General features: G+C 47.7%; 2 long non-coding RNA genes across 2 annotated transcripts; one reads left to right on the top strand and one right to left on the bottom strand.

Moving 5' to 3' along the window:
* Positions 1-15,670: 15,670 nt before the first annotated feature.
* Positions 15,671-20,014, bottom strand: LOC147361604 (uncharacterized). Its single transcript, XR_015137587.1, has 2 exons — positions 19,410-20,014; positions 15,671-17,643 (listed from the first exon to the last, which is right to left on the bottom strand). It is a non-coding gene; the product is annotated as an uncharacterized LOC147361604 (long non-coding RNA).
* Positions 20,015-23,866: 3,852 nt separating this feature from the next.
* Positions 23,867-25,710, top strand: LOC147361603 (uncharacterized). Its single transcript, XR_015137589.1, has 2 exons — positions 23,867-24,223; positions 25,031-25,710. It is a non-coding gene; the product is annotated as an uncharacterized LOC147361603 (long non-coding RNA).
* Positions 25,711-26,096: the final 386 nt, after the last annotated feature.

Here is a 26,096-nt window from a genome sequence, read left to right as displayed (position 1 = left end):
CACCACCACCAACAGGCCTCCCCAGAGCCAGGTGCCCCCAGAAGGGCAAGTTCCTTCTCAGTTGGTTGGCCCTGCCCACGCGGCCCCTGCATCTCATTTGCCAGCTCAAGCAGCTGTTTCACAGCCCCATACCATCCACCCACCACTCTTCTTTCTGGGCCTGTGTCCATGCCGTTAACCCTGCTGGGGTGCCTTCCTTCCATTCTGAGCCCACAACAAGCTTCTCATCCTTTGTTCAAATCCTCACTGAAGTTTCACCTCCTTTGGGGGTCCTTATGAAGCTGCAAGGCCTCTGGCCACTTCCACAGCATCCTGTACCTCTCGCTTTCATAGCATCTATTTTGTGCTCAGTTACTCCTTTTTTTCTTGAATTCTCTAATTGCTTTAAGCAGGAAGGTCTTCCCTCCCCTAAAGAAACAATTCACTCTGGGAGCTACCTTTTTTCTTTCTTAATTGCAATTTCACTGTTTCCTGGTTTGATGATCACTATAGGAAAGAAAAGCAGAGACATTACTTTGCCAACAAAGGTTCGTCTAGTCAAGGCTATGGTTTTTCCTGTGGTCATGTATGGATGTGAGAGTTGGACTGTGAAGAAGGCTGAGCACTGAAGAATTGATGCTTTTGAACTGTGGTGTTGGAGAAGACTCTTGAGAGTCCCTTGGACTGCAAGGAGATCCAACCAGTCCATTCTGAAGAAGATCAGCCCTGGGATTTCTTTGGAGGGAATGATGCTAAAGCTGAAAGTCCAGTACTTTGGCCACCTCATGCGAAGAGTTGACTCATTGGAAAAGACTCTGATGCTGGGAGGGATTGAGGGCAGGAGAAGAAGGGGACAACAGAGGATGAGATGGCTGGATGGCATCACTGACTCGATGGACGTGAGTCTGAGTGAACTCCGGGAGTTGGTGATGGACAGGGAGGCCTGGCGTGCTGCAATTCATGAGGTAGCAAAGAGTCAGACATGACTGAGCTGAAGTGAACTGATAGAGATATTGTGAAGAAAATACACATATTAATATGTGAACAGCTGACTCCCTGGAAAAGTTCCTGATGCTGGGAAGGACTGAAGGCAGAAGGAAAAGAGGGCATCAGAGGATGAGATGGCTGGATGGCATCACCAATGCAATGGACATGAATTTGGTCAAACTTCAGGAGATGGTGAGGGACAGGGAGGACTGGTGTGCTGCAGTCCATGGGGTTGCAAAGAGTTGGACATGACTGGGTGACTGAACAGCAACAGTAGAGATATTGTGAACAAAACACGTGTATTAATAATTCATACTGCAAGTAATAAACCAAGAAGCCACATAGTTATAATATTTTTCCAAGTAATTGTCCCACTTTCTAGTTTAACTTTGAAGAACATTTTTCCTTAAAAAGAGCTATTAACCACCAGCATTTTCAAATGTTGACAAGTTGTTTGCCCTAAAGTCCCACTAATTCATGACTTAATGTCATGCATATCACATACTGACAAGTCCCCAATTTGTCACAGAAACTAATACAGTTATTAGAGAGAAAATTAGGCTACCTCTACAAAAAGAGATTGCAGATGGCACCCCATTCTGAACGGGGGCAGTTTTCTTCAAAAAGCAATTGTACTAAAAAATAGCTTGGATGTAGACAATAAATAATTTAAAATGCTTGAGATGTAGTACATGCAAGAGTGGGATTCCAAATTATCATTCAGTTATGCCTCATATTATAGGCTTTACAAACGGCCATCACCCTGATGGTTTATGGAATGTTGGGTTGATACATGGGACTGTCAAAACCTCCTGCAATTCAATAGCCTGCTACATTTCAGTTAATCAGAGAAACAACCACCCAGGATTCGACTTCACCTCTTAAAAAGCTTTCACACTTAGCTAAATAGGGGAAAAAAAGAGATGAAGTATGTGACAGTTAGCTTTTTGTGTCAATTGGCTAGGCTGTGTGACAGGGACTCGCAAATACAGAGAGAAGGAATGTCAGAAAGAACCTTGGGGTGCTGGATGAAAATTCAAGGTGTTGGTATGAATGCATTTAAAATAGACATCCGTGGATGTGTGTGTATGTGTGAACACTTGTGTGTGTGTGTGTGTTTTAATTTCGAACACTACGAGAGCCTGGGAGGAATGAGACTTTAGTCATGGTGAGTACAGTGAGCACCCAGAGGTCAGTTTCTTAATACTTCTCTCTGCTTTTGAAAAGAACCCGAGATGCCTGGAGAAATGATTGATCCCAAGGTTGGAATTATTTCATGGTGAATTTAAAAACATCAGTGCCCAGGCCCTGTCTCAGACCAGTTCATTCAAGATCTGCCAGGGCTTGGCATTCTTTAATTTTTTAAGAAAAATAGTCATTTATTTATTTGGCCATGTCGCGTTTTAGTTGTCGTATGTATGTGGCATCTCTGTTGTGGCACACGGATTCTCTAGTTTGGCAGACTTAGTAGCTCTGTGGCATGTGGGATCTTAGTTCCCTGACCAGGGATCGAACTCATGTCCCCTGCGTTGCAAGACGAATCCCTAACCACCGGACCCCTGGGGTTGAGGGGGCCTTTCCCAGGTGGTTGTGAAACAGAACCTCACCATCTCGGCCACCATCTGCACAGAGGTGATTTTGCTCTCTATCCTCAGTCTCAGGCAGGCCCAGGCTCTACAGCCAATTCAGTCTGTGCCAGGAATGGTTTCAGGAGCCCCAGGCTCAGTGTGAAAGCAGCCCCACTCCTATCAGCCATGCTTGGCCATTGTCCTTTGATTCTGGGCTCTGGCTTGGCCTTACCATGTCCTCCTGCCATGTATCCCAGTAACCAGAGCTTTACTCTGGTTATCTCAGCCCCATTTCCTGATTCTCCAAGAGTCCCCTCTCCTGCTCTCACTGGAGGGAGCGGGGCTGTGTCACCAGCTGTCAAGACCCTTGGATGCCAGCTCTTTTCCGGCCTGTCCACTCCTGTGTGCAGCTGCTGGTCTCCCCGAGCGGTCCTCCACCCTGTTTGGGGCACCACATTACTCTCCCCTGCAGACCCTCTGCATGCCACCTTTCTGTCTGGAACCCCCACCACCACCTGTCACAGCTTTCCCGGACAGGCTCTCTGCCCGCCCTGGCACTGAGATCCCCCCAGAACATCTGCCTTCCCTCCCACCCCCGAAGCATCTCGATGTTCATTGCCAGAACACACCTCACATGTTAGCCTTCAGTGGTCTGCTTTGTGTGCTAGATTAGATTCCACAAGGGTAAGAGCCATGTCCTGTTCATTGCTGGATGCCCAGTACCTATTAGCAGAGTCCCAAGGCTGTAGTTGGTACCTGGCATGCAACTGTGGAATGAATGAATGAATGTCCATATGCATGCAGATCCTGCTTGGCCGTCCTTAACAAGGTCAATTCCATCACCAAGTAAATAGCATTATTTGCACAGGCCTGGACACAAAGCATGATGGAACTATAGCAAGGCCATCCCTTTGGGGAGCCCAGTGTTCTGTCCCCAAAAGACAAACAGCATATTGACTTCTCAGACAGTCATGGTGGGCCTGTCTTTCAGGAAGAGCAGGGCAGGAGACTTTCAAAACTCTCTTCTTGAAACTGAGAAGAATAAACATCCAGAATAAATGTCTCTTGGGACTTCCCTGGTGATCCAGTGGCTTAGACTCAGTGCTCCCAATACAAAGGGCCCAGGTTTGATCCCTGGTCAGTGAACTAGGGCCCTCCTAGGTGGTGCTAGTTGTAAAAGAATCCTTCTGCCAATGCTAGAGACCCAGGAGACTTGGGTTTGATCCCTGGATTGGGAAGATTCCCTGGAGTAGGAAATGGCAACCCACTCCAGTATTCTTGCCTCTGTCCCATGGGACAGAGGAGCCTGGTGGGCTACAGTCCATGGGGTTGCAAAGAGTCAGACACGACTGAGCGACTAACACACACACAGAGTCAATTTCTAGGCTCATTAGTAAACCCTAGGTATTTTCTCTACCTTCAAATATGTGCTTGTGTATTCAGAACAGTCTCACAAAATAAAAGTTTTATGAGGTCAGAAGTGAGGCTACCCCAGCCCAGGCTCAGAGCTGGCTTCGTGGGGACTACAACTCCGTATCCAGCAGGGGTCCGGCATGGTCAAGCAATGAGGTCCAGGGAGCCCTGCCTGAAACTTCCAGCCTGGCATACCTCAACTCTCACCCCACACTCTAAATCCCTTAAGCTGAAGACTGCTGCTTCAGGAGAACAACCCTGATCCTCTGCAAGGACAATAACCAAATATCCTTGCGTGGGAAGGAGAGGGGTTCAATTCAAAGGGAGAAAAAGAAAAATATGAAATACAAATGTAAAGATTTTTAAAATGTTCAGCATAAGAGCCAAGCTAACCTATCTTTGATTTACCTAACTTAAAAACACATGCTCTGAAAAGCACTCAAACAGGCTTCTGGCCAAGATGGAACAATGGAGACCAGATTTATTTTACCACCTGAAATAATGAAAACCATATGACAAAGGCATGGCACTCAATTTGCCCAAGAGAAATGAAATCACATCCATGCACATTCTGGAGCATGGATGTTTAGATTAGCTTTATGAGTAATAGCCAAAAAGCGGAATACTCACTGGAAGGACTGATGCTGAAGCTGAAGCTCCAATAATTTGGCCACCTGATGCAAAGAACTGATTCATTGGAAAAAACCCTGATGTTGGGAGGAGAAGGGGATGACAGAGGAGGAGATGATTGGATGGCATCACCGACTCCACAGACTTGAGTTTGAGCAAACTCTGGAGGATAGTGAAGGACAGGGAAGCCTGGTGTGTTGCAGTCTATGGGGTTGCACAGTTGGACACTTAACAACTGAACAACAATAAGAACAACACAATGAAAACAGATTTAATGTCCATCAGGAGATGAGTGGATAAATAAACTGTGGTTCATCCATATGGTGGAAACCTCTGGAGGAAAAAAATGCTATTAAAATTTAATTAATGGGAAAGATAGGACATAAATAAAAAAAGATTCTGGAGAGAATTCAATGCATGGGAATGATAGCCCCGTTCATTGTCACTTAATTTGATGGGCAAGATGGAGAATCGAGAAGAGTTCCCGGCTCTCTCAGCTCCGTGGCAGGAGCCTTTGCAAATGAATGGGCTTTCTGTGCTATCATCCTCCTGTCTGGATGCAGCCAGGGGACCAGGAGATGAATGTGTTTCTGTGTGTGTGGGGTTGGGGGGGAGTGCTTGGAAGGGAGTATTATATAAGACCAGGATTCAGGACATCTCTCTGCTTTCTGTCTGGGGGGAGGCAGAGTGGGTCTTGGGGACCAGCCCATAGACAGAGCACAGAACCTATTTGAGGGTTAGCAACAGTAGCATCAGCATCCTGGGTCAGCAAGCAGAGGCTAGAACAATTACAGAGGAGAACTGATAATTACGGAAGGAGATAAGAGGACCTAGCTCTTTCTGTCTGAACTTCCATTAGAACCTTGTTATCAGACAGTGAATCAAAAGCAGAGCTGTGGTCTGACTGCTAAAAAATAAAATAATATAAAATTAGAACAAAATACACAAATAAAATATAATAAAATACAAAAGAGCATAAAATAGCAACCTTTTCAAAAACTAGAATTTCTGCCCATGGCAAAATAGTAGCAAAGATGTGGGTCCATGGTATTTTCAGTTTTGCTGGTAAGAGTGTAAATTGTTAAAACATTTGGGGAGCAATCTGGCCTTCTCCTGTATTGTTGATCATCTGCCTTCCTTATATTTCAAGCTATCTACCCCAAGAATATACCCCTGAGAAACTCTTGCATGTGTGCCCGAGAAATAATGTTTGATGTTCATAATAACACTGTTAGTAAGAGCAAAATAAAACTATAAACAAATAACCCAAATGCCACAAACTAATGGATAGATAAATAAAATATGGAATATTTTTTGGCAATAAAATGAAACCCTGATACACACTACAAATGTGGATAAATCTTGAAAAGATTTTGCCAAATGAAGGAAGCTAGTCACAAATTATGACTCCATTTATTTGAAATGTTCAGACAGGCCAGTGTATAGAGACAAAGTAAGTCAGTGGTTGCCAGGGACTAGAAGAATTAGAGAAACTGGTGAGTGACTGCTAATGGATATACAAGGCTTCTCCTTAGGGTGATGCAAATGTTCTAAAATTGGCCGTTGTGATGGTTATACAACTCTGTGAATAAACTAAAAAGCCATTAAATTGTGCCTTCTAGATAGGTGACTTGAATGGTATGTGAATTATATTTCAATTAAGCCATTTAATTTTTTTTTTTAAGCCCAGAATGCCCAAGAATAGGAAAATGAGTATATGTGCTGCTGCTGCTGAGTGGCTTCCACTGTGTTCGACTTTTTGGATCCTATGGACCATAGCCCACCAGGCTCCTCTGTCCATGGGATTCTCTGGTGGGTTGCCATGCCCTCTTCATGAATATATATACACTGCTATATTTACATGACAGAGTACCATACAACAACGGAAAATGAATGAACCACAGTTACATGCGTCAACCTAGGTGCATGTTGGTAACATTGGTATAACATTGGTGGGTAATACTGGTGAGAAGAGCAAGTCCCAGAAACCACCTAGAGGATGCTCTTCTCACAAACTTCAAAAACAAAATCAAACTGAGCAATCTGTTGTTTAGGGGTGAAAGTATATGTGATAAAATAGCAACAATAGAAAAAACGGGAAAGGATAGATACGGTAGATAAACATGGGAGCTCTGAGTTGGGGAGGAAGGGGCAAGGGATAGAGAAGCACCGACGGTGACAGGATCTCATGAATTACAAATTTTGACTAATCCAGTTCTGTGCTCCTGAAAACCAAGCTGCTTCTTCCTCTCCTCCTCTCCCGCTTCTTCTTCTTCCTTTTCTTCTTCTTTCTCCTTTTCATCTTTTCCTTCTTCCTCTCCTCTTTATTCTTATTTTCATTAATAGTATTGTTCAGTTGCTATATCGTGTCTGACTCTTTGTGACCCCATGGAATGCAGCACGCCAGGCTTCCCTGTCCATCACCATCTCCCTGAGTTTACTCAAACTCATGTCCATTGAGTCAGTGATGCCATCCAACCATCTCATCCTCTGTTGTCCCCTTCTCCTCCTGCCTTCAATCTTTCCCAGCATCAGGGTCTTTTCAAATGAGTTGGTTCTTCTTATCAGGTGGCCAAAGTATTGGAGCTTCAGCATCAGTCCTTCCAGTGAATATTCAAGGTTGATTTCCTTAAGGATTGACTGGTTTGATCTTCTTGCAGTCCAAAGGACTCTCAAGAGTCTTCTCCAATACCACAGTTCAAAAGCCTCAATTCTTTGGTGCTCAGCTTTCTTTATAAGTCCAACTCTCACATTCATATTAGCATTACAGTAAAGCCAGAAGCAGGTTAATCACTATCTACATGGTTGGTAGTGTCTTTGATCTTCACCATGAAATAAGAAATATTGCATTTCCCACTTTATAGACAGGAAGCAGAGATTTAGAGGGGTCACATACTAGCAGGTACTGGAGCCTAGATCTGACTTCATAACCCTCAGACCCCTGAGTCCTTGTGGTTGCTCTCCCCTACCCTGACCACTCATCCCCCTCCCCAATCCTCCCACAGGACAGCAGCTCAGACTGGTGGGCTCCATCAGGACCATGAGCAGATACCATCAGTGCGATCAGAGTTGGCTGTGGGCACAGGGCGATAAGGAATTCCCTGGAAGAGTGCTGCTTAGCATCCAAAGAATGGCTGCCATTAGGGGAAAGGAAATGACAATGAATTATCAGCTAACTCAGGGACATTACAGAACAAGCTGATGCTGGGACAGAGCAACCTTCTAGGAAACAGGAAAGGAGGTGAGCTGATGGCAACACCTCTCTACCCAGTGTGCAGGCGTGGGGCCAGGACTGACCACCGTGGGCCAGCTTTCAAAGGCATTTCCACTGGCTCCTGTTTTATTCCGCTAGAACGTGCCTTATTCTATTCTAAATGAAGAGTTAAGCAGCAGCTTCTTCTGCATTGCATCCCCTACCCCAGGGCATCCTCTCCTCGTTGGTCTTCATTGCCCGAGAAGGTCCGCGTTTCTCAACCACAACAGCAAGTCTTCTTTGAAGAAGCTTTAGTGAGCATTCCAGTCTTTCTGAGCCACAGTTTGGGGCTTCATCAAAGAAAACACTCGGACCAGATTAGAACATCAATTAGGGAAGGGTAGGGGGTGCTGGGTTAAGTAGTCTTTCCAAGCACTTACACTAATTCTCAACCCACAAACCTCTTAATCTACTGTAATTTCTGTTTTTGGATGGAGAGCAGGAGGAATTCTTGTACAGCACTTCAAAAAAATCAGGCATTAATAGACCGGGAGGGCACAGTCCCTGGGTGGCCACTTAGCAGTTTCCTGCTATGTCCCGGAAGCAGTCCACACCCCTTGAGAGCAGAGGATGCTCTGTGGGTGGAGATGGTGAGTCCTCAAGAACACTGGAACACCAGGATCGCAGTCCCAGAAGGGAAGAAGCAGACCCTGAGTCGGAACCATAGGTCACCAATCTGTTTCCTGTATGAAATGGTCGTTATGAGCAAAATAAAGGACCCAGTTCTTATGCTCCAGAAACCTGTACTGCAGCTGGTGACCTGATACCCTGATTTGGGGCTTGCTCCACATCGCCACTCAGGATCACTCAAGGACTCCGCCACTTCTCTGAAAGCAGACACTCCAGCTTCAGAGTTCAGGAAACATTTCTTCCTTGATACCATTCCACTCTGTTCCATTTTCCCTACTGCTTCTGTCTTTGGCATCCGAGTTTCAGAAGACACAGTTCACTTGACAACATCATACTAAGTGACACGAGGAGGACACAAAAGGACAAATATTGCATGATTGTACTTATATGAGGGACCTAGAAGAGTCAAATTCATTGAGGCAGGAAGTAGAATAATGGTTTTCAGTGGCTGGGAAGGGGGCAAATGGGGAGTTAGTGTTTAATGTTACGTTGAGGATTCCCTGGTGGTTCAGATGGTAAAGAATCTGCCTGAAATGCAGGAGACCTAGGTTCGATCCCTGGGTCAGGAAGATCCCCTGGAGGAGGGCATGGCAACCCACTCCAGTATTCTTGCCTGGAGAATCCCATGGACAGAGGAGCCTGGCGGGCTACAGTCCACGGGGTCGCAAAGAGTCGGATACAACTGAGTGGCTGACACTTTCACGACAATGATGAATAAATTCTGGAGATGATGATGGTGATGGTTGCACAGCGATACGAGTGTGCTTAGGGCCACTGAACTGTACACTTAAAAATGGTTAAAATGCTAAATTTTATACTATGTATATTTTACTACAATAAAAAGTCTCGGTTCTTAATGATAAAAAAAAAAGAAGACGGAGTTCAGGTGGAGCTTGATATAGGTCTTCACGGTTTAAAGAAGATTCACTCAACTGGACGTGCAATCGTGAGCACCGTGGGTGCCCCCGGTGAAGTAGCAGTGGTGCCCATGGTGTTGTTAACTGGGCTGCGGTCAGCAGCAGCCACGGGCACTGGACGAAGGCCTGGGAGCTCCTCCCGCTGGTCTGGAATCTGGAGCGGGAACAGAGAGGCAGTGCGCCGAAGGCCAAGTCCTGCCCGCCAAAGCCAGATGGGTGTTGGGTGGCTCACATATGTGAAGACTTTGAAATAAAGAGGGTCTGATCTCAGGGAGACAGATGCTGCTTGCTTGCCTAATTAGCCATTTTGGAAGAGAAGGTCGCATCTTTGGCCCTGGAAGCATTTCCAGGTTGAGGGAATTCTCCCCACCTCCCACCCCCACCCCCCAGCTCGAGCAGGCGCTGCTCAGAACTGGGGCCCAGCAGTCTACCTGGCTGAATGGAGGACACTGAGGTGCTCTTAAGCCATAAATCAGTGTCACAGTCACAGGTCTCCATGGCAACCTTTCACACTAAAAGAAGGACATTTGTAAATATGCATGTTGCAAGCCTTCCCTTTTGATTCAAAATATCAGCCTTTTGAGAACAATTTGCTTTGCCAGCTGTGCCCTGCTGCGGGAAGAGTGAGGGCCTTCTGGCTTGCCCACTCTGCTTCCTGGCGGTCCTTTACTCCTGGGCTCACTGGAATCAAGTGGTAGATGTGCACTGCCCTTCTTTCCGGGCCCGGCACCCTACGAGGAGCTGGAGATGCAGAAGGAGGCGGGGGGTGCACCCCGCCCAGGGGTCCCTCAGCACACTGCATCTCCTTCGCCTGGTCCCAGGCCCTCAGGGGACCTAAGCACTGGGTGTGAGTCGTGGAGCAAACTGTCTTGCCTGTTTCCCTACAGGAGTTTCACTAAGGTGTGCATGAGACTCACCTGTGGAGCTTTAAAATGTATGGACAGCTGATCCAATGCAGAAGTCTCTTGGTATTTACACTGGTTTGATCCCTGGGTCGGAAAGATCCCCTGGAGGAAGAAACAGCAACCCACTGCAGTATTCTTGCCTGGAGAATCCCATGGACAGAGGAGCCTGGTGGGCTACAGTCCAAATGGTTGCAAAAGAGTCTGCCACGACTGAGTGACTAAGCACACAGGCACACTGAATCTGGCACGCCAGTCTTTTGGTATTTACCCAGAGGAGTTAAAAACTCATGTGCACACAAGTGCCTGCCCGTGTACATTTATAGCAGCTTTATTAATAATTACCAAAACTTGGAAGCAACCCAGACATCCTTCAGTAGGGGAATGGATAAATAAACTGTGGGACATTCAGACAATGGGATATTATTCAGTAATAAAAAGAAATGAGCTATCAAACCACAGAAAGACATGGAGGAAACTTAAACGCATGTTGTTAAGTGGAAGAAGCCAGTTTGGAAAGGTTGCATCCTGTATGGTTCCAACTGTTTGATATTCAGGAAAGGGCTAACTACAGAGACTGTAAAAAGGTCAGTGGTTGCTGGAGTCTGTCAGGGCCTGGGGATGGAGGTGGCAAGGGATGAAAAGTCAGAGCACAGAGAAGTTTTTGGGCAGTGGCAATACTCTGTATGATACCACAATGGTAGACGCATGTCATTATTATATATAACCGCAGAGTATATAACACCAAGGGTGAATCCCAAGTATAAACTATGGTCTATGGTTGATTGTGATGTGTCAGTACAAGTTCATCACTTGTAACAAATGCACCCCGCTGGTGGGGTTGCAAAGAATCAGACACGACTGAGCGATTAACACACTTCTATATAATCAACAAGGACCTACTATAGAGCACAGGGAACTCTGTTCAGTGTTATGTGGCAGCCTGGATGGGAGGGGTGTTTGGGGGAGAATGAATACATGTATATGTATGGCTGAATCCCTTTGCTGTCCACCTGAAACCATCACAACATTGCTAATCAGCTATATTCCAATATGTGTGTTAATCATGCAGTCGTGTCCAATTCTTTGCTACCCTATGGACTATAGCCTTCCAGGCTCCTCTGTCCATGGGATTCTCCAGGCAAGAATACTGGAATGGGTTGCCATGCCCTCCTCCAGGGGATCTTCCTGACCCAGGGATCAAACTCGAGTGTCTTATGTCTCCTGCATTGGCAGGCGCGTTCTTTACCACTAGCGCCACCTGGGACGCCCAGACCTCCATCATAGGGGGTATTATTAATAAAGTCAGAGTGGATCTTTAGTGGTCACAGTGAGCATGCCCCTGCCCTAGGATCTAGCGGAGCATCTAGGACCTGGTGGACACTCAGCAAAAATGAATATAATATAGAGCTATTTTTGGAATCTCTCTCTCCCACTGTCTCTGACCCTTTCTGTCTTTCTCTGCCTCTCTCTCTCCTCTGGCATCCTTCGTGTCTGGAGTCAAAGAGGTGTCCTTTGTGCTTCTGGTCTGGGAGGCAGCGTCAGGGGACAGAGGACACTCTGATGACCACAGCCGGGCCCCAGGGCAAAGCTCCGGTCCACGTGGCCGCGCCAACCCTTTCTGGGCACTGCCTCTGGATATAGTCACTTCTTTGTTGCTACTGTCTGAAACTTCACAAAATTACTCCCTTGGATTCACCCAAAATACTATTTCTCATCCCAAAATAGCTTCTTAACAGCCACGCCAGCAATTTTGACCCCCTGGGCTGTAAATTTCTCCCAAAGTCACAGCATCATGAGAATGAGGGCATTCTTAGATCTCGTGGAGGCCGGTCCCGTGTGCCAAGATGCCTCGGGAGCCAGAGACGAGAGCCACATCCTCAGGTCACACCGAGGTGACTCACGATCAAAGCCAAGCTCAGGGTGTTGGGGGAGAGGCCCAGCCCGAGGGAGGGGCGCCCATCCTCACGGCTGTGGGTCTCCTTCCTCCCTGTTGCCACCTCTGTCCCACCTGAGACATCAGTCCTCCTGATGCTTTCCCAGCCTCAGAGTAAAGCATGGCTCTTCCTCAGAAGTGGAGGTCAGGGAAGGGAAAGGAGATAAGGTCAGGTTTCAGTTGAGAGGCTCAGGGAGGAAGGGTGAATCACACGGGGGCTTTTAACAGGGTTTCCAATGTCTTATCCACGTGCCTGCAGTGAGCAGTGTGGAGTGGGGTTGGCAACCACACCCAAGCACCAAGAGTCCAGCCACCGCCTCCCGCAGCTATTTTTACTGTGGGAGCTTTCCTGCCAACACAGTCAGATCCCTTTGAACACGGTTGTGTGTCCTGTGCTGCCTCAGCGCTGGGGGTCGAAGGGCGGGGTCGGGGGGTAGGGGTGGAGGGCAGGGGGTGAGGTGGGGGTGGAGAAAAGCCAGGGAAGCTGGGGTGGGCCTGGGACCCAGGGACAGCTGGGATTTGCTCAGGGAGAAGCTCCCTCGGTGGGTGTGAAGTGCTGCCTCCTATGCTTTATTTCAGCATCTCCCCTCCCAAGGTCCTTGCTCTGGGGGTTCAGAAGCGCAAGATCAGATAGAATGCAGGTGAGAAAACTGGGGACCAGAGGGGTTCTCTGTACTTAGTGAAAGTGTTAGTTGCTCAGTCGTATTCTACTCTTTTGCAACTCCATGGACTGTAGCCCACCAGGCTCCTCTGTCCATGGGATTTTCTCAGCAAGAATACTGGAGCAGGTTGCCATTTACTCTTCCAGGGGAATCTTCCCAACCCAGGGGTCGAACCTACGTCCCCCTGCGGCTCCTGTGTTGGCAGGGGGATTCTTTACCACCGAGCAACCTGGGAAGCCCAGAGGGGTTATGTCCAAACCAAAGTCAAATCCAAGCCTTCCGAGCAGTGCGGTCCCACATGGACGGATCCAGCATCATCTCATCACCCCCGTCCCCCCACCCCGGGATGCAGTCTAGTCTGACTCTGGCCCCGAGAAAGGCTCTGGGAGAGTTTAATGTATCAGGAGCCAGGCTTAGTTGAAAGTCACAGACTTAAAGTTCTCCACGGGCCCTTTTGTTGTGTCTCCAACATGGACTGCTGTTGTGTCTCAACAGACACACCATACATACTCGGCTTTGACAGGAAAAGGACTGTTTAAAATAGAACATAAAAGCATAAGAAACGACATTCTGTTCTGGGGGGAGAGAGAGGCCTCTGTGTGGTGGGGACGGGGTCCTGTCCCTACCTGGTAGTTCGATAAGCTCCTCGCTCCAAGGCGGAGAGAAGCTCGCGCTGGTCCAGAAAGTGTCAGTCCCTTGCGCAGGCTCCAGATAAATCCGAGTTACATTGAGACAGTTACTAGCCCAGCGTCCACTGCCCCTCTCTCCTCCTGTTTTGATCAGAGGGTTTCAGATCCATCCCTGTTTGTGGGAGAATATTTTTAGTTCTTTCTCTGTCTCAACCGTGCCTCCAAGTGATGCCATCAGTTTAATGAAGGAGAAAAACACCAGTAATGATGCACAGCAAAACCCTCAGAACAAGCCTGCCCCCCGGGGAAAAGAGTGGATTTGGATTTTTATTTTAAACAGTTTATCCAGGGGTTGCTTTAGAATCACCTGGGAAATTTAAAATAATCTCTGTACTCTGGACATTGGGCTCAGGGTTTTATTTTGTTTTTAACTCTTCAGATGATCCCAAAGAGCCACTGAGTAGAGGACCAGTGACGTGAACCAGTGTTTTTGCAGGTTTCTGTGCATGTGAGTCATCCTGGAGCGCTTCCCTGGTGGCCCAGACTGTAAAGAATCCACCTGTAGTGCAGAAGACCTGGGTTCAGTCTCTGGGTTGGAAAGATCTCCTGGAGAAGGGAATGCAACCCACTCCAGTATTCTTGCCTGGAGAATTCCTTGGACAGGGGAGCCTGGTGGGCTATAGCCCTTGAGGCCCCAAAGAGCTGTAGACGGCTGAGCCGCTAACACGCCTTCACTTTTTTCTGGGCTTCCAAAACCCAGGATGTTCTAGAACAAGAGCACCTGGTGGAACGCAGGGTCCGGTGATTCCCGATCCTGGCTGATCATCAGAATCGCCCAGGAGCTTTCTAAAAATTCATGTATTCCAGGGCTTCACCTCAATAGCCTGTCATTCAGCATATTTTAAAATAGCTGATTTGAGTTCTGGTGGACTCGGTAACCTAGTCCACCCTTAGCCTCACCTCCTGCCCCCTCACACAGACGTTTTATGGAAGAAGAACCCTAGGCATGGGATACTCTCTGATGAATTGACATTTTCCTGCTGTGAGAATTGACTGAGCCAGAAAAATAAAAGCTTGAGTGAGCGATAGGCAGACCTCCTTCCAGGTCACGGCGTTTGGGGAGCCGGGTTCTGGCTGATAAATTCAGGTGCGGTGTCTGCCTTGGCTTTGTTGGCTGACAGGCTAATTTTATGAGACAGTAGGACAATGGTCAGGTACACAGATAGCTAATAAATAAGGAGGCTTGGCCCAGCTGGAAGAGGAGATTTTGTGCTTGTCCAGGGCACCATGCCCATGCACGGGAAAGGGCAGTGACGCCTCTCCTGGCCGCCCACCCCTCCAAGGGAGCTGGATGCAGCCCCATCACGGTATTCTCTCCTCTTCTGATTCTCCAGGAATCCTCACATCCTTTCAAAGACAGACGGTGACAGTCTTTAAACAAATCCCAGCCAAGTCCTCACCAATGAGTAGAAACACTTCTGCTTATTCCCCAGTGACTTCCGGCAGCCCCCGCACCCCCCTCCACCAGCCCCTCATCTGGTCAGGAGGCTCCTGTTCCATCTGCCTGTGTAGATCCAGCTCTGCTCACAATGTGCGAGGGAGGCGGGCTACTCCCAGGCCTGCCCGATGCTTCACACCCAGACCTGGGGCCTGTGCGCCCCCAGCCCTGCCCGAGATCCACTGAAAACACCCCTGAGTAGATCTTGGACATATGGTCATAGTTTGGTTGGTTTTTTTTTTTTTTTCTGTAAAATTTATTTATTTACTTAGTTTTGGTTGCTCTGGGTCTTCATGGAGCAGGCTTTCTCCAGTTGCAGTGAGCTGGGACTACTCTCTATTTGCACTGCACAGACTTCTCATTGCAGTGGCCTCTCTTGTTGCTGAGCACCAACTCTAGGCGCATAGACTCAGTAACTGCAGCTCCTGGGCTCTAGATCACAGGCTTAACAGTTGTAACGCATGGGCCTACTTGCCTGTGGCATGTGGAATCTTCCCGGATCAGGGATGGAACCCGTGTCCCCTGCGTTGGCAGGATTCTTATCCAATGTACTACCAGAGGGATCTACTCATAATTATTAAAGTGATTTTTTTAAACCACTAGACCCTTCCCTGTAAGGATGCTTGATTTTTTTGTATTGTTGTTAAATTAAGCACATATATTCCATTTTAAGTATTAACCCATATTTAATCATCCATCAATATATTTCCTGAGCACATACAATGCATCAGTAAACACCATATTTGTATAGTTTAATGCCACAGTCCTGCTGGGTAGATATAATGGCTGCATTTTACATAGAAAGAATCTGACGTTCAGAGATCAGATTCGTTGAGATCACACAGCCAGAAAGCCATTTAACTATGGCTTGCAGCCAAATCTCTCTGGCTCCAAAACACCTTCTCCTTCCCCCGAAATATGCCTTCACAATGACAGCCCTTTCTCCTTTCAGAGATGGAGGAAGGCTGCTAATTGTAATTTTTTAAATGAAAGATGTTTTCATTTAAAGAAAAACGAGAAAAGACAGGAGAAAGTCAAGAGAAAAGCATCAACAGAAAGTGGTTTCAACACGTAACAACTTAATATTCATAATTGACCAGCAGACCATAAGTCAGTAAGTTAAAAATTCATCCATCTTAATTCCTCTAAGATGTCTTGTGTGACTCTCCAGTCTAACGAGGGAGCGTGTCCTAACCTTTCACAGACACCGAGCGTCTCCTCTTCTGCATGCCCGGCTGAGTGCCAGGGGCTCCTCCTGTTCTCGCCACCCATTTCTGGGTGGACAGTCGAGCAGGACAACGGAATGATCTGTGTCACATTCATTTCAGAAGGACTTGTACTTCCAGGTGGGCGTCCCAGGTGGCGCTAGTGGTAAAGAGCCCACCTGCCAAAGCAGGAAACAACAGACGTGGGTTTGATTCCTGAGTTGGGAAGATGCCCTGGGGAAGGACATGGCAACCCAGTCCAGTATTCTTGCCTGGAGAATCCCATGGACGGAGGAGCCTGGCGGCTTCAGTCCATGGGGTCACAAAGAGGTGGACACGACTGAGGGGCTTGGCACGCTTGCACACATCCTTCCAGGTGGCGGCTTATTTCTTTAAAATAAGCCTTGTATTTTACAGAGAAGCCGCAAAGACGGTGCAGCATTCTCATCGGGTCTCCCTTCATGTCAGCATCTGCGTTATGGCTAATTATAACGTGCAGTCATTTTTATTGATTGACTTTTGGCTGTGCTGGTTCTCCACTGCTGCACGGGGTTTTCTCGAGTTGCGGCAAGTGAGGGTTACTCTTTGTTGCTACGCACATTTCTCATTCTCGTGGCTTTTCTTGTTGCAGAGCACGGGCTTCAGGAGTTGTGACTCTGGGCTCTAGAGCACAGGCTCAGTAGTTGTAGCGCACGGGCTTCACTGTTCTGCTGCACCTGAGATCTTCCCAGATCAGGGATTGAAGGCACGTCCCCTGCATTGGCAGGAAGCCCTCTCTGGTAATTTTTAAAGTGATTCTTTTCTCTTTCCCTGTGGAGTGTTGTCATGCAGTCACAAGGCGTCTTGGGAGCACTGGCCTTGGTTGCCTTGATTCCTCTGGATCTGAATTTTCAGGGCACAAGGTAGCATAATAGGGTGGGTTGGTGGGGGTTTTCTGGGAGGGTTAAATGGGGCCATCCCAGTGAAAATCGCCAAGATGAAGCCTGGCATGCTTGTTGAGTATGAGCCTTATACTCTGCCTTGGAGCAGCAGTTTGCATCATCCCCCTGCACAGCTGAGCCACACCCTAACGTGTGTTTGTTTAATATACTCTGAGTATTTGTCTTCTTCCTGCTGCCTTCCCTCGTCCTTTCCCCATAAATCCTGTTTGACAAATTCAGGCCAAGGGCAGTTGTTCTCAACAGAGATGGCTTCCTCTTTTGGATTGCATCTTTCAGAGTCGTCGGACAAGCCAGGTGGGCCTGGCCAAGCTGAGGAGCGGCCCCCATGCACAGCTCATGCCTCCTGAATTCGCAAGCAGCAGCGGCGAAGCTTGGAACTTGAAGAGATTGCCAAGGTGGTACAGAATTGAAAACGTTTCCGCGTGTGTTACTTGCGGCAGTGGGAGGAAGTGGTGGTGGTGGGGGGGGGGCTGCCACAGGGGGTGGGGAGAGGCTAGAAGGAGAGAAAACAGACATAATTAGAAAGTGTGTGCTCCAGACATTTCCCTCCCCTTCTTGATTTATTTTATGTCCCCTGAGCTGGATGCCAAGCTGGCACACGGGTTTTCAGAAATGAATGGGGTGCTTGAGGCCTCCAGAATGAAAATGACAGTCTTCAAGTGCACACTCGGTGATGGGGGCAGGGGGCGTCTCCTCACACACAGATGCCCTGTGAACAAGAAGCCTCTTCTGTGCTCTCCTCACCTCGCCCACGATGTCCTGGAAGCCAGCAGCTGCCTGAGGGGAACCCGCTTAGGGCTGTGTCTGAGTAATGAGCCTTCTTTTTAAGACCTTCTCTCTTGTTTATCCCAGTCCATTCGGAGGATTCCACTCAATGTGAGTAGCTGCTCAAGCCTTGTTAAAAACAACTGTCCTTATTCCTTAATTAGCACAAGAGAACTTGAGATAAAAAATATTTACATGTGTTGTTTTTTCCTTTCTCTTATTTTTTTTTTTTTTTTGGTAAATAGCAAACAGGGTTGTCCTTTGATGCTCGTCTTTCCCTGCATGCCCAATGTTTTAATTGGACCACTCCCTGCATTTCGGATCTTTGGCAGCAGGACTGTGTGGGTGGAAGAGGTCTGGGCTGTCTCCTCCTCAGCCAGGCAGAGCAGACGGCCAAGGGAAGCCGGAGAGAGGTCTTTCTGAAGTGGGAGAAACAAGACACAGAAGAACTGTCACACTCCCACTGGCAACTGACTTTCGAGTCGGATATGAAAGGGATCAGGGCTTCCCCAGTGGCTCAGTGGTAAAGAATCCACCTGCAACGCAGGGGCTACAGGAAATGGGAATTTGATCCCTGGGTCAGGAAGATCCCCTGGAAGAAGGCATGGCAACCCACTCCAGTATTCTTGCCTGGAGAATCCCATGGACAGAGGAGCCTGGTGGGCTACAGTCCATGGGGTCACAAAGAGTCAGACACGACGGAAGCAACTTAGCATACACAGGGAACCAAGGTTGTTGCTGTTGCTCAGTTGCTAAGTTGTGTCCCTTTCCGACCCCATGGACTGCAGTACACCAGGCTCCCCTGTCCTTCACTATCTCCTGAAATTTGCTCAGATTCATGTCCATTGAGTCGGTGATGCCATCCAGCCATCTCATCCTCTGTCTCCCTCTTCTCCTCCTGCCTTCAATCTTTCCCAGCATCCAGGTCTTTTCCAATGAATCAAGGGTTACACATCAAGATTTTGAAGGGAATTATGGCTATCTTGAAAATGATCTTGGATAGAAGGTTCTAGAAATCTAGGTCTCCCCCTCTCCTAACACACTTTGAATATAGCTTGAAAAAAGTCATTGTTTATCATGACCAAAATGTTTCTATCTGCAATCTGTTGAAATGAGAGTTGACCAAAAATGCATAGTGAGATATAGAAGACAGACATATTTCTTGGCACGTACAACCATGGGTGTGTGGGAAAGGGCCCTGAGTTTCACCTGTAAGCTGCAAAACACTGATTTGGGTGCCTGCTTCTTCATTCCTTCCCAGCAAATGCGAACTCTGGCAGACTCTTTTGCCCTTTCTTCTCTGAGAGGTGCAGAGTTCCAAAGAGGAGGGTGGAAAAGGAGGACGGTCAAGGATCAAGGTTCAAAGGAAGGACACAGGTGAGAAAAAGAGAGAGTTGGTAAGAACAGCTTCAGCCCAGGAGTCAAGAAATCTGAGTCTGAGTCTGTCATCTGACACTAAACAGCAATAGTAATTTAAATAATACCAGCACTTACTGATGCCGAGCAGGGCCCTGGGGGCTCCCAGGCACAGAGGCCTTGTTGTCCCCCACTTCTTACAGGCAAGACTCCAGCCTCCAAGACCTTCTCTTAGACCCAACAGTCCAGTCAGTTGCTGCTCGTTCCTCCTTCTCACACTTTCAGTAACGTTACTGCATATCAAGTGCCTAATACTCTCAGTATTACCTGGACTTGGAACTTCACCAGCCTGACGGAATGAGGGGGGGGCGCACTCTTGGGCCCACAAGGGTGGGGATGGGGAGGCAGTTCTGGGTCTCTGAGAGACCGCCCACGGCCACGCTGATCCCAGAGGCCGATCTGGCATCTGTGGTCGTGACGCGGCCTCGCCCCCTGGCACATGGGACCATTAACGCTCGTTCCCTCAGCCTCTGCAGACGAGCTGGCCTCAGCAGGTGTTTTCAAAGCTCCTCCCAGGCCTTCCTTCAATCAGTGTCCACCCTACCTTCTCCTCCTACTCGCCCCTTCCTTAAGACGTAATACGAGAAGGTAGCATCCTTGGTTCCTTGAGGCTGCTGGAGAGAAAGGGGAGGTGAGCGTGTAACACCCGACACTGTCTCTTCACACCACTTCCTGGGTCCTTTGAGAGGAGCCTTCACATTTCAAGTGAAATATTTGGGTTCATCAGGCCCCGAGCAGAAGACCTCATTGGACATCGCTGTAGGTGAGCACTGAGGTTTAGCAGTGTGGGAGCAACACTGAGATGCCTGGAGAATAAAGCAGCCATGGATGAACCTTGAAGATGTTAAGATAAGTGAAATAAACCAGACACAACAGGGCAGATACTGCATGATTCCACTCATAAGAGGTGCCCGCTGCTGCTGCTGCTGCTAAGTCGCTTCAGTCGTGTCCGACTCTGTGCGACCCCATAGACGGCAGCCTACCAGGCTCCCCCATCCCTGGGATTCTCCAGGCAAGAACACTGGAGTGGCTTGCCATTTCCTTCTCCAACACATGAAAGTGAAAAGTGAAAGTGAAGTCGCTCAGTCGTATCCGACTCTTAGCGACCCCATGGACTGCAGCCTACCAGGCTCCTCCATCCATGGGATTTTCCAGGCAAGAGTACTAGAGTGGGGTGCCATTGCCTTCTCCCAAGAGGTGCCTAGAGAAGCCGAATTCACAGAGATACAGAGGAGGATGGTGGTTACCAAGCCCTGGGGGAGGAGGAAGCAGAGACTCACGTTTAAAGAGCACAGAGTTCTGGTTTGGGAGGATGAGAAAGTTCTGGAGTGGTGATGGTTGAACCCTGTGAATGTACTTAATACCACTGAACTCCCAGCTTAAAAATGGTTAATGTCATGCTGTGTGCATTTTCCCACAATAAGAAAGAAAATAAATGAACACATCAAAAAGTATCTTATTATTTGTTTGTGATTATATAATATGCGTTTGTTAAAGGAGAAGTATAAAAATCAAGACAAAGCAATTTGCACCATCTAGATTTAACTCTCATTGTGACTTCTATCCAGTCTTTGCTTTGCATCTCTCTATCCATCTAATACGTATACAGAAACTCACATATGTGAGTTCATAATGTATAAGCAGTTATTTTCCCTTAACGCTATATTCTGAGCATTTGTCAAGCAATTAAGATTTACTTGTAAATGTGATGGTGATGGCTGCATCCTAGTTCAGGCATGCTGTAACTTCTGGAGCCCTCTCTCTGTTTTGGACATTAGGTTTTCTGATTCTTTTACTTTGTAAATAGTGTTAATGCAGTCATCCTGGTACACTGGTCTTTGCCTGCCTCTGGTTATTTCCTCCTAGAAATAGAGTTACTGGGTCAAAGCACAGGTTATGTACTTGAAAAATGGTTTCACTGTTTCTGTGCTCGTGCTTGTGAGCTACTTTCAGAAGCCCTTTCCCTGTCCTTTGTTCGTCTGGGGACTGTTTGAAGACCCTGGAGTCTCATCCTCTTTTGGTCCATGCTGGCTGAGTGGTCCTCACGTTTCTGCCTCCCGAAAGGCGCCTTTTAGGGGAGATGTGTTTGAATGTTGATCAGACCCTAGACCAAACTTTGAGATCTGAGCAAAGGAGGCCATCTGGGCAAAATCGAAAGAGACAGGGTCTGAGGTTTTGTTTGCGCAAACGTGGCTCATTTCTCACGGGAAGGTGTGAAGTTAGGGTGAAGCACAGCTGCCCCAGCCCCGTCCTGTCCTGGCTGTTCACTAATGCATTCGGTGCACTTCCTGCTCTGAAGGAGCAAGGAAAGTGAAATCTTGCTGAAACTCTTCTGGCTGCTGGTCCACAGAGGGTTAAAAATAGCCTGCACCATATCGCCCTTTGGGCTCCCCCTGCGTTCTGTCACTTTCTCACTCTCAAGTGGCACACACAGACCCACCCCAGTAGAGGACACAGCACATCTCTGGTCCCCAGGTGATTTTTGACTTCAGAAGCCCTTCTTGCACCCTTTGCTCACAGTCGGCTGACTCTTTTTCTCTCACTGTTTCCCGACTTTTCTGTACCTCCCTCCCACTCTTCGCAGCTCAGCTCAAATGTGATTTTCACATAGAAGCTTTTGCGACCCTTTCAGACTAGATCAACACTCCTAACGCTTTTTTCATAGAGCTTTTCACAATTTGTAATTATCCTAATTTGGGTAATCGTCTGGCTGATGCATCGCTTACTGTTTTCATTCAACAAATATTTTTTAAGTGCCTCTGTGGTGTGCCAGGAACTGCACTGTTTGCTGGGGTTACAGGGATGAGCAAAATAGATTTGGTTTCTTTTCTTGTGGAGCTGACAGTCCAGTGGGAAATGTACAAATAAAAATCTGACTGCAATTTTCAACAAGGGCTATAAAGAGAATTGAAGCCAGTACAATGACAGAGATTGACGGAGGGACCCCAGCCGTGGAGTGTCCTGAAGGCCATCCTGAAGACGGAAGAGTGGGAGGAGATAGCTGGGAAGAGTCAGGAAGGAGATGCAAGCAGAAAAGTGTCCGCTGGAATTGGTAACCTGTAGGATGCTGGTGACCCTGACCGTGTTTCTCAGAGGGCAGTTGGTTGAGGAGTGAATGGATGGTGAGGGTTTAAGAAGTTCGTACACAGGAAGAGCAGTTTGGACCGCACAGGGGAGATAGAAAAATTGGGTAGGTGGAAAGAGATAAGAAGGGCCAAGGGAGAAATTAAAGTTGATTTTCCATATTTTCTTTCTTTCTTTTTTAAAAAATGGTAGGTAGTAGAAGGTGTTTGTAAGCTGTGGGGTGGCTCGGGGGAGGGAGAGACTTAACTATGCTCAGAGAGGCAATAAACAGAGAGCTAAGTCCTTGAGAAGACAAGATGGGATAGTATCCAGAACAGAGATGGATAGATAGGACTTTTATAGGAGAGCCACCTCATCAATTTTTAACACTTTATTATAGAAAATTTCGAATGTATAAAAGCAGAGAGAAGAGTATAATGAAACCCCATATAGCCATCACCCCAGCTTCAACACCTAGCCAATCACAAGTCATCTGGATTCACCCAATTTAGCACCTCTTTCCCAAATTATTTTGAAACAAGTCCAAGACACTAACTTTTCATCGGTAGGGACCTTAGTGGTATCCCTGAAAATAAGAACTTAAAAATTACAACAGTACTATTATCACACTTTAAAAAATTAATGATTTGGGGCTTTCCCAGTGGTCTAGTGGTTGGGAGTCTATCGGCCAAAACGGGGGACACAGGTTTGATCCCTGGTCTGGGAGGATCCCACGTGTCACAAAGCAATTAAGCCCGTGAGCCACAGCTACCGAGCCCACGTGCCCAGAGGCTGTGCTCCAAAGTGAGAGGGGCCACCACAGTGAGAGGGGCTCGCACCACAACTAGAGAGGGCCTGTGAGCAGCCAAGAATGAATAAATATATCTTTCCAAAAAGTTCATGATTTTTTTTAACATCGCCAAATACGCAGTGTTCAAATTTCCCTCTTATATGTTTTTTGGTATTTTATGGATGACTTGTTCAAATCCAGACCACACAAGATGCACGCACCGAGTTCAGCTGATACACTTTTTTAAGTCTCTTTGGACCTCTAGGTCCCCACTTCCTCTTTTTTTCCCCTCTAACATCTGTTAAGAAACCAGGGATTTTGTCCGACAGAATTTCTCACATTCTGGATCTTGCTGATCGCATACCTAAGGCGTGATTCTTCTCACTTGTAAATCCTCTGAATGGTTCGTTTACATTCCCATCAAAGACTTGATCAGATTAAGGTCCTACATTTTTGCTTTTGGAGGGGAGAGAGGCAAGGACACGGGGAAGGCGCTGCTGTGTGCTTCCTCTTCCATCACATGGAGAGGCAAGGCCTGTGTGTCTTGTATCTGGTGATGTTAAGATCGGCCGGCAGGTTTGTTATTATCGGCCTGCTCCACTCACTCTAAAGTTTCTCATCAGCTTTCCACTGAGTGGTTTTAGCAGTTACTGATGGCCTTTGCCTAGATTCACTATTTCGTGAGGCATTACAACATGATGCTATTCCATCACTCTGTTAGGGGGTGAACTATGCCTCCCCAGATTCATGTGTTGAAATCCTAACCCCCCTCCATATTTCAGAATGGGACGTTTTTGCAAATAGAGTCCACGGGGTCGAACAGAATCAGACACGACTGAGCGACTAACACTTTCACTACACTTGCCCCTCATTCTGGTCAACAGAATCAGGCTGACTGTGGCTCAGAAGAGAAGACGAGGACGAGGGGCAAGGCTGTGGGCAGGTCTGAACATTGCCAGTTTGGAGAGGGCCCTGCACCCAGCTGTGAGCGGACAAGACCGCTGATCAGCCTCTCAGCCGTGGCCTTCCAGCATCATGGGTGCGTGGTGAGCGGATATGGACCTGACTGCTCCAGGTGCACGAAAAGTGGGGCTGTCGTCCAAGAAAAGGAAAAGCAAAATCTATCTGATTGTACAACAAAAAAGGAAAGCTTCTTTGACTTTCAAGGGCTCTTCTCACTCTGGCCCCACCAGACACTCGGTCTCCTTAGTAACTTGAAAGGGCTGGAGCACGTGGTCGCCAAGCGAATCCAGCCCCAACATGCTGTGACACTGATTCTAAAACCATTGGAAAATACACATATACGTATGTACGTATGTACAGATATAGTTTTTCTTTGTAAAGTAGGCCAATTAGTGCCTTTCAAACTCGTAGAAAAAGTACAAAAACAAAAATGTTTTAAGTGGCCAGATGGCTCTTGTCTTAGCACACTGCAGGGATGCCCCATGGCCTGGTGGAAAGAGCCATAAGCAAAAACGCACATATCTGGGTTCTAGCACCATCTCTTAGACTAAGCAATTCCGGATTATTAAGCATGTGACTTGACATGCCTGACTCTCATATTCCTCACCTACAAATTTTTTAAAAGTTGGATTACAAGAGCTTTGAGGTGAGTCACTAGTGGTTTTATCCGTAAGTAGGACCTGCTGCAATCTTCTCCATCACCCCTCCTGCAAGGTTAGAGAGTGATGGGCGACCCACCATCCGAGCACCTGAGTTCTGCAGGTGCCAAGTGATGTGGGTGGGCATGAGCCAGGACCCACGGGTGGTGCACAGAAGGGGAGGTCCCTACCCACCTTCAGGAGCTTTTATGTTGACGTTATTGATTTTATTTTAATTCATGTAGGAGCCAGTTCCTGCCTCAAAGTCAAGTGTCACAGAAGAAGGAAACCATGCCACAGGGGCAAAGGACCGGAGAGACCCAGCGTCTCTCGACTCCCAGTGCCTCCTGCCCCAGCTGGACAAGTCCCTGAGAGTCTGCTTTCTCGGATGGAGCTGAAATTATTTTAAAAATGCCCTGCTCCAAGGGGGGAGTCGATGCCGCTGACAGTGAAACACACACAAGTCTAGAAACGGGAATTTAGAGAAAAGGTGTGGAATTTTCAAGTAAAACGTAGAAAAGAATAAACAGGGCAAAGAAGAGGGGAGAAGGAGGGAGCCGAGACCCCAGAAAGCAACAGGAGGAGGCAGGGAGAGAGGTTCTGAGAACGGGGAGCAGCTCCAGGTGGGCCGAGCCTAGAGCAGCCAGCCTGGCCTTGTCCGCCTGAGCCCAGTGAAAGGCCCTAAGCAACTGCACTGTCTTGAAACCCTACAAGCAGGTGATGGGAGAAGGGAGTGGGACTTGGGCTCACTCCCCAGACCCCACTGCTGACGGAAACCAGGGTGGAGGAGATGCTTGGAGCAGGGGCTGGGGGAAACCTCAGCCTTTCCCAGCTCAGTCACTCTTTTGTCCCACCCAGAGAAACAGCTCCCTTGTCATCAGCTCTGATGTGCATTATTAAAAAAAAAAAAAAAGACTTTAAAATACTATTTTTACCCGCAGCACATTTTTTTTCTTCCAAAGGAACAAAAGGATCACAACCCACACGCTCCTCAAACTGGCAGCCCTGAGCCAAGGCAGGGCTAGGATTTGCATAGGGAGGGAGCTCCAGCCTCCCATTCCCGCCCTTCCTCATGCCCACAGAAAGGAAACCTAGAGGAACGCCATGGGCTTGCTCTTGACGTCCTCCTGAAACACACGAGCAGGAATAGGAGGAAATGATAAATGAGAGGACTTCACAGCCAGTGTGATCGTCAGTAGTACTTTTGGCCATTAATAGTTAGTGTTATAGTCCTGAGAAAGGAAGGGGTCCCTCTCTGTCTCTCCTCTCTCTGTCTCTCTGTCTCCCTTATACACAATTGCACACACAGAC

This window comes from Bos grunniens, chromosome 12, assembly GCF_055505025.1.
Source record: "Bos grunniens cultivar Pamir isolate PY7600 chromosome 12, Bosgru_T2T1.0, whole genome shotgun sequence".
Taxonomy (NCBI): Eukaryota; Metazoa; Chordata; class Mammalia; order Artiodactyla; family Bovidae; genus Bos; species Bos grunniens.
This window is presented reverse-complemented; position numbering and strand designations above follow the sequence as displayed.